The sequence below is a fragment of the Rhinolophus sinicus genome, chromosome 4, assembly GCF_057876585.1.
Source record: "Rhinolophus sinicus isolate RSI-liver-muscle chromosome 4, RSI-T2T, whole genome shotgun sequence".
Taxonomy (NCBI): Eukaryota; Metazoa; Chordata; class Mammalia; order Chiroptera; family Rhinolophidae; genus Rhinolophus; species Rhinolophus sinicus.
Window position 1 is genome coordinate 63,556,082 of NC_142504.1, and position 8,891 is coordinate 63,564,972.

General features: G+C 46.7%; 1 protein-coding gene across 11 annotated transcripts in view; it reads right to left on the bottom strand.

Moving 5' to 3' along the window:
* Positions 1 to 8,891, bottom strand: part of LDLRAD4 (low density lipoprotein receptor class A domain containing 4) — a 612,879-nt gene that overhangs the window by 602,941 nt on the left and 1,047 nt on the right. For 2 of the 11 annotated variants that reach the window (XM_074340420.2, XM_074340418.2), the window contains exon 1: positions 7,962 to 8,509. The exons of 7 other annotated variants lie outside the window; for them this stretch is intronic. The gene's annotated coding sequence lies outside the window, so the exon portion shown is untranslated. Of the gene's footprint in view, positions 1 to 7,961; positions 8,510 to 8,712; positions 8,796 to 8,891 lie in introns of those variants that run through there. 2 more of the 11 variants (XM_074340427.2, XM_074340419.2) reach the window with 2 other exon arrangements.

Below are 8,891 nucleotides of genomic sequence, written 5' to 3' on the forward strand. Positions count from 1 at the left end.
GCCCCATGGGGGGCCGGTTTGACTCATGATTTGCAAGTGATGCCAGGGGTGGTGCCCGAGCAGCCACCGCAAGTGACTGGAGTATACGGAGGTCCTGATGCCGGGACGATTTTGCAAGGAACCTATGTGCTCTCACTATGGCTTATTATGGGGTCGCCTGTTCTGTTACATGTTGAAACTACGCAAGGAACCCCAAGCACTGCCATAAAAGTCTGGTACCACAAACCGGGAAAGGTGCCGGTGGCAGCAACCCTCCTTTCCCAGGACAAAAAGCTAGTACGTATCCTCCCAGATGGAAAGGATTTGCCATTGTTGGTTCCTAAGACCACTATTTTTTTCCACCCGTAGGTGCCTATAGGCTAATACGGCACAGGGCTCTTGGGGAAGACGCTTGTCGCGTAGATTGTGAGGCGAGACCCTGGAGGGTGGAGTGTGGGGACAGAGTCCCAGAGCAGTTTCCAGGCTCTCAGCCTCAAGTGGAAAGGTGCTGGCTCGGGTAATAGATGGCCATCAGCTGTTACCAGTTAGCCATTAGCCATTGATATAACTGCCATGGCTACATTGGTTGGTTGGTTGGCAGAGAAGTGGACAGCAGATTGCAGAATCTGTGGATCGTGTGGCTCCTGCTTCCTGTGTCTCCAACGCAGCCGCCATCGAGAATATAGTGGTATGAGCCCTACCCATGGCTCCGTTGTTGTTCCTTTTTGGCCTCACCATATCCTGCGTTCTTGTGCGGGGAGCAAGACTAGAGATCCCGCATGACACTAGGAAAGAGTTTAATCTCAAAAAAGTGATCATTTAAAATGGAGAGAAGTGACTGAACAAGATGTCACACAACTCTAAAAGCAACTGGTTGCTGAATCCACTCCCTCTCCTAGCCCTCGTTTCTCCATTATGGGTCCAAGACACCCCCATGAGGGAGGGTTAGGATGGTGGGGACAGACCAGGTGCAGTCCTTGGCCGTAAAAACATATTATTTTATTTAAAAATGTATTATTAGACTGTTTCATGCCCTTAACCTACCTGAGTAGAATTTAACTCAAATTTAAAATGGCAGAGGTCTTATCCCTCTTGCTGAGATCATCCACTATAATGTCACTGCATTTGCCCAAAACTCTAGCAAAACAGCAAAACTATTTTCACTTATGATCCAGATGATATAAACCCAGATTTTTATATCAAAAGAATGTGAAGGAAAATTTAAGCATACCATTTTATAGCCAATTTTCAATTTTTTTTTCATAATAATGTTCAGCACTGGCAAAGGTGTCCTCATATCTGTAGTATAAAGTGCCCCATCCTTTCCGAAGAGCAATCTTGTAATACTTTTGGAGGAACCTCTAAAAGTTTTATACCCACCAACTTCCCTCTTAGGAATCTATCCAAAGAATATTATCAAAGTGTTCAATGGAGTATTATTTACAATAGAGAAAACTGGTAACAGCCTCAATGTCCCCAAATAGGTTTTCAAAAATAACAATATAACCATAGAGTAAGATATTAGTCATCAGAAGTGGTATTTTTGGAGAATATTTAAATTACATTTTTCAAAAATTTTGATGGAATGCTAAATTTTTAAAAAGTATGCAAGTTCTTTACATGATTTTATAATTAATAAATACAACTGCATATAATCTACTAAACTGTGACAGAGGTCATCTCTAAAGGTAGTGGGACCACAGGTAATTTCAGTCACTTTTATTTTCTTCTTTGTTTTATATTTTCCTGATTATCTTCAGTAAGTATATAACCGTAGGGAGAAAGATTTCAAAGACAGGATCAGTGACACTGGTTTCAGCCAGGCCTGAAAGACTATATGAATAAAAAGTCAGGGTAAAATAGAATAGGCAAAGCACTGGACTAGCAGCATAACTCCCGACCCCCACTTCTGTCCCTGACTGGTTGTGCTCACACCTACTCCACAAAGGTGACAGGAGTGGCCACTCCAAAACAGGCCCTGCCCTGGCTGCTGATGGCTATGATGCAGTCTGGGACACGCTGCATAAAAACGTAGATGCTCAGTGCTGTGGAGGACAGAGCACAGACCAGAACGGAACGTCCAGAGGCCTGCATCACCTCAACCACAAAGAGAAGAGTGCTTGTCCAACCCCACGCCAGGAGACTGTCCCCTAATATGTGTACAAGGGACAGCACCATCCCAGCACCCGGCTGAGATCAGAGGCTATGAGAGGTTCCCACTCCAGCCCTGCTGCCATGGGAAGGTTTGCAAATAGCTGAAAAGTAAATGTGCATCTCCTGGGAACTCGCTTTCGGTTCCATAATCTCAAACAATTAGGTTTGTCCAAGATGGACAATATTTCACACTACATGTCTACATGTGTGGTTGATTAACCTATGCCCCCATGGAGCAAAACAGAAAATCTTAAAGGTATGATTATTTTGTCTTTTTTTCCCCCCTAAATGTGAGAAGCAAAGAGAAACAAAAACTGCAGCGTTCCAAGCACTAGATCAAGCTGGATCCTTCTGTGTGAACCGACCACTGGGGAGGGCCTCATTCAATCCAGCCTCAGACCCAGATTTACAGGCCTCAGCTCACCACTCAGCAAACAGGCCCTGTTGCTCTGACACCTGAGACTAACAGTAGTGGTTGCAGGGGGCACTGCAGAATACTACCAGGCAGCAACAATACTGTTGATTGTTACTTCACCTTTCTTTCAAGGAACTCTGAGCCTCAGTGTGGCAAAACAGAGCCACCAATGGCCCAATTCACAAAACTGAGGCTCTTCCCATAGGCAAGATAGGCACAGAGAGCAGAGGTTAGAAATAAGAATGGAAAAATGGAAGTAAAAGGGGCATAAATCAGAGCCACAGGCAAGGCAGGAAGGAGGAAGGAGGTTGCTGGCTTTACAGTCACTGGGACCTGTGTGGGGACAAGGAGAGAAATGGCACTGTCCCCTGAAGAACTTCTGACCTAGGCCCTGACTCTGGCAGCTCCAGAATCAAAGCCCAGACTCCCAGGGAGAGACTGCTTGGACTGCATCAGACTCTGCCCTTTATTTACAAGACTTGGGGCAATTTCAGGGCTTCCTCTGGCCTGCCTGAAAACTGGGAATGGCAGCAGTACTTATGTCACAGGGCTGCTGTGAGGATTAAATCACTTAATGTGCAAGCAGCCCAAGGAAACAGCTTGGCATACAGTGATATGCAAGTGTTTGAAAATGCTGCTACTGTTCTCTGACCAAGTGCCTTGGTGGAGGGGGGCACCAGCCAGAAGTCCAGGATCCCTTCTGAAAACAGCCTGGATTCAAGCCGTGGGGTCTCCGTTCTTGCTCTTGCGCCTTCCAGAAGCAGTCAGATTTTACTATGGAAATTCCCTCCCCAATTCCGTGCAGAGGTTACTGCCTGTGGGGCACTGACATTGAAAACAATGCCTGCCCATGCCTCCACCAGACTCGAGGGGCCCAGCCCATTTCTAGAGAATGGTGGCCCTGCACAGGAACCAACGAGGCATGGCAGGAAGCCTGTTATTCTGCAAATCCGAGAGGCAAGGAGTCCACGCACTTACACAGACGGTCCCTGCCACACCTCACGTGGAGGGACAGCTGGCTAGCGGTGGATGGGACAGATCTTTTTTGCAAACTGGATGGAAAGGTCTTACTTTGAAAAGAAATTCTGGTCCATTTAGGGATCGTGTGGATGAGGGTACACAGATGTCGCTCACACCCACCCAATTCCTGATCTTAACATCACTCGAGTAGTCCAGACCCTGTATCTTGTCTGCAAAGAGAAGAGCAAGTCATTTGGCAGGGGCCCAGTTTAGGAGGTGGCTTTGTAATATGAGCAGTGTGTCCGCTAACAACTAGAACAAGACCATTAAGTTCATTACACCTGTCACTCTGCCAGCTGACTATCCAAATTGCCAGAGATGAAAGTGCATTATGCCCAAGGAGTGCCACCCAGGCCCCTCCCAGAGCACCACACACACTTATCTCAGACAATTTGTTCTCAGTGTCTGCACCTGCAGAAAGAACGCAACCGTAAACAGCTTGAAACTTGGCTCTGAGAAACCTTGGGGCATAAGCAGCTAAGAACAAAGTTTAGTTTCCTCGGGGCAGGTCCCTGAGAGGAAGACTAGGTGCTGTATCTCCTGGACGAAGGGGGTAGGATGAGGAGCAGGGCAAAGCGGCAGAGGCACCAGCAAAACTAAGGACACAGAGCAGCTACATGGATTCTGCTGCCCTGCAGCACTGCCAAAAATAAAAGTGAGAAACACACCCTTTTCATTTCCAAACCAAGTCACAGAATTGTAGGCAGTAGGCAGAGGCCTTCCCCCAGCTGCACAGCCAACAGGATCTCTGGGTGTGCAGCGCCCGGCCGCCGGCTGCAGAATGCGTTTGCAGTGCAAGCGTGTTGCAGACAGCGGTAATTTATTTATCCCTGTCATGTAACATTAGCAATCTGTCTGGAGCTTGGCAAGCACCAACTTGCACTGTCATATAAACTGTCTGACAAACTTAAAGTTTCATAAATGCTTCTCTTTTCCAGCAGACAATAAAGCATCATCAAAAAAAAGTTATCTCTTTTTCTGTTCCTTTTCTCTCTTTCTCTTCCCCAAAAAAAGGAAGAAAAATAAAGAAAACCAATAACAAAAGAACCTATGCAAACAGAAGTGATCCCTCAGCAGGACTCTTAACCTTGAAAGTCTCAACATTTTTCCAATGCCAAGTAAATGAGTAAATAAATGGATGGGGGAGGAGTGTCATGGTGGGAGTCAGTCGTAAGGGGGTACAGAGCAAAATCTGCAAAATAAAAGTACAGCCATTAAAAATTAATAAAGGGTGTGGACATCAGCTCCCCACCCCCTTCTGCTCATGGGGATTTGAGCCAGACATTCTGCATCCTCATTAAGTGGTGTCTGGCAGGCTGCCGGGAGTTTTAGTGGGTTCTGGGAATGCCAATATATTAACCAGAGGACTTTTTGCATACCCTTTAGAGTTTTTATTCTAGAAAAGTCAACCATTTGGCACTGTGTAGCCTTATTTTTGTCCAGGAAAGCTCTCAGCTGCCAATCAAGGGAGAAATTATAACTATGTTCTTCTTAATTTCCAAGACCTATCCGGAAAACAAGCTTGGTGGAAAGAAAAGTCCTCAGCTCTCACAAAAACAGCTGAAAAGGCCAAAGTACCATTTTTAGTACTTTGGGAATTCAAAGAAAAACAATCCATACTTAAATCACATGGATATGACACAACACAGACATTATTTTCAAGTCCTCCTATGATAGAGGAAGAAAACAACATTAATTGGCAATATTAACCCAATATTTCTATAGCAATTAATAGTATAGGTGCTTGGCTGTTTCCTTTAGTTGCCTAACAATGAAGTGAATAATACCACACACAAAAAATCTCCCTAAAAAGAGGCGTGTCTTGTGGCCTAAATTTTCAAATAGTCAGAAGGTTTACATTCCTATTTTAAAACTTGAGATTCACCTTCCATGCACACCAATAGCATAGGTCAAGGTGTAATTCTAGACTAACAACTCCCATATAGGCAGAAAATCACTTTGACATCAGAAAATGGTGGCTTCCAGGAGAGTTTTCTGACACTTTAAAAAGGAAAAAATGGAGGGAGAAAGGAAGGAGGGGGAAGAAGAGAGACAGAGACAATGGGACTACGCAGCGATTTTGCAACTGTTCACATTTAATAGCCATGTGTCTATATAAAGTATGTTAAAGAATTCTAAAAATTTTCCAGGTTAATATAGAATAATCTTCTTTTATAGCTATTGCTCCTTGAGTCTCTATTAACTCTCATCCAAAAGGACAGACACATCACAGATACTCCATAAGCCTAGATTCAAAATAAAGATGAGAAGAAACAAGGCGAGGGCTACCAGAAAGATCTAACCAGTCATCGTTGAAAATGTCCCTGTCCTGAGCCTTGAGAGTGCTTGAGTTTTACATGGTAACCAGAGGAATCACCTCCAGCCCAGACCAGAGAGCATGCTGGGCAAGAACAAAGGCATCCCGACAGAGCTTAGGGGTCTCCAAGTAACAGCAGGCCAGAAACTACCCTCAGGGATCAAAAGTTACTCTCACCTCTCTAAGTTCCCCTGTCCATCTGGGAGTTGTCCCTCCAGAGGTCAAGATAAAAAAAAACAGACAGCGTCCCATGAGCTGCAAGGCTGCTCTGACAGGCCGCTAAGTCAACCACAACACAGTCCCAAATTGTAAACACCTCTGCAGACTGGTCCTTGCTCTCAGTGAGCCAAGCAAGAAAACCATTCTTAGAACACTGTCAGCAGTTGGGGGAAAATAAATATTTGTCTATGTATGTATATACTCTGATGAGGTGGGATTGGGAGTGGACTCTGGATCTCAAGTGATGTGCCAACAAATTGGTACAAAATCCCTTAATAAGCAGCTGGCACTGGCTGAGATCCTCTGCAGGATTGTGGTCATACAAACTGAGCCCCTGACAGGATTCATGAGACAGCCCTAAAATCCTGCTGGGAAAAGTCTTCTCCATCATAAATACAAACCTACATGAACTAGAACCATGGCCAATGAGGGCAAACTCTTCCAAGGGTAACAACAGAACGTTAAGAAATTAGAGGGCACTTGTCAAACAAGAGAGGGAGGTAGCTACAACTCCATTACAACGAATAATCCCTTACTGTCATTTATAGTCTGAGCCCTAATTCCTAACATTGTGTTCAATATTGATAGTAATATGAAGCTCTTAAAAGAATTAAGCTTTCAAAGATCATGAAAAATTTACCCCCATGTTTTAAAAAACAGTGTTTTGATATGGCCATCAAATGGCATTCAAGGGTTGATAGGAAATCAAATATTATAATTCAATAAATGTACATGGGTAATATTCTGATCTATTCATTTGACTATGTAATAACTCAAACTTGACATTATGATCATTTACTGAACATAAAGAATATGTTCCAAGAGAACTATCAGAATACAAAGGCAGATGTACTGATGACAGTAAATTCAATATAAATACTAGAAAAGACTAACATGCAAAATGCAAAACATGACTTGATGCAATGGCAGCTTCTCAGCGCAGACTCTACAAAATCTTTCCTGTAATTCAATACTCAGTCCTGAAGCTTCAGAGAAGTACAGATGGGAGAATACCTTCCTTGCTAGCCAAACAAGAGGAACGGGCCATTTTAAAGGGAAGTTTCCCAGCCCTAGTCCTGAGGAAAGGAACCAACATCCATACTAACCACAGGACCCATATGTTTTTAAGAGCTAAGACTGTTCACCATCTCTACCCACCTCCACTGCAAGAAACTTACTAACAGTAGCTCTCTAAATCAACACTCTGTACAGCTTATCTCACCTCACATCCCACAATGCCCAGCACATAGGTCATCAATAAACATCATAATTGTAATTAACATTTAGAAAGCAGCACTGAACTGTGAGTGAGGGGGCCCAGGGATGAAAAGTTGCCAAAATAATTAGAAAGAAGAGAGAAAGAGAAGGGAATACATGGGACACAGAGAAAGAGAAAAGAAGCAAATCAAAATTATCCAATTTTAGCTAATTAAAAGGCTCTGAGGAACACAAAATTTAAGCTAGTTTATGTGACCATTGCCACTCAGCAATCATTGCTATGCCTGGGTAGGAGCGAGGAAGTCCTGCTTGCTTTAAAGAGTTTCTTGCAGCCCTGATTCCGCGGCGCGGTCCCCTGCCAACAAACCGGGAACCAGGGTACTGGCCAATGCGCATTCTCCAGGTGCCACCCACCCACCACGCGTCCGTGTAGTTCTTCTGAAAATCTTTGCCTCATTGGGAAGCCTCCTCCTTTTCCAATTAAAAAAAAAAGTTTAAAAACAAGCAATGCCCTCTCTGCCACCATAGCAAATTAACCTTAACAGAGCCCACAGTCTTCCAGCAGCGTACTCACAGGACGCGCCCCCAACCCCACCCTGGGAGGCGCACCGGGCAGGGGTCCCAGGGAAGCCTCCTCACCGCTGTGCAGGCCGACCCCACAACAAAGGCAAGTGCTGGGCCAGGGCTGGGTGCTCGTGGCTTCCTGCTTATTCCATCGTGAGGGTCAAAGAGAAAGAAATTCAACACACGCCTGCTTCCTCCAAGTCTCCGAGACCTAGTCTAAGTGTTAACAGCAGCCGCCGGAGACGATCGACTTCCCAGTCAACGCCGGGAGCTCCGGGCGGCCCCGCGACCGACGTCAACGCGTGGGGGGTGGGGGGGACTCGGGCAGACGCCGGGTGAGGCAGGTCCGAAGAGTTGGCGGGCACTGGGCGCAGGATGCGGGGAGTCGGGTGCCCGGCTGCGGAGCGCCCTGCTGCGGGACGTACGGTCCAGGGTACGTCCCGCTCCCGCCCCTTTTCCTTCCCGCAAACTCCCCGGCAAGGTCCTGCACAATCTTCCCGCTTCCCTCTGACCTCCAGTCCCCCGACTTGCAGCGTTTCACCAAGAGGCCACAGGGAACCCAGACCTCAGTTTGAGCAGCCACCCCCACACTCATCCCGGCCTCCCGGCGGTGCAGAATTAAGTCCCGCAACTGCAAGACAATCCGCGACCGGGCACAGGGAAATAAAAAAGGGGGTGGGAGTCGGAATGTTCCTTCAACAGGGCACACCCGCAAAGGAGGCGGGGTCGCCCCCCCACAACCACCCCCGGACGAGCGCCCGGGGACGCCCGCCTTGCCCACCCGCGACACTGCCTCACAGACCTCACTCGTCTTCGAGTCACTCACCAGGGTGGGAAGGGTGCCCCGTACGGCGCAGGCTCGCGGACGTCCGGTTCCCGAAGCGTCCTGTTCCCGTGTCCCCCACCCTCCAGCGCCCACATCCCTCTAGTGCCCGCCCCCCCCCCTCCGGCCTCAGCGCAGCGCTGAACTTGAGCCAGACGCCGCGACCACAGCAGCCACCTCGG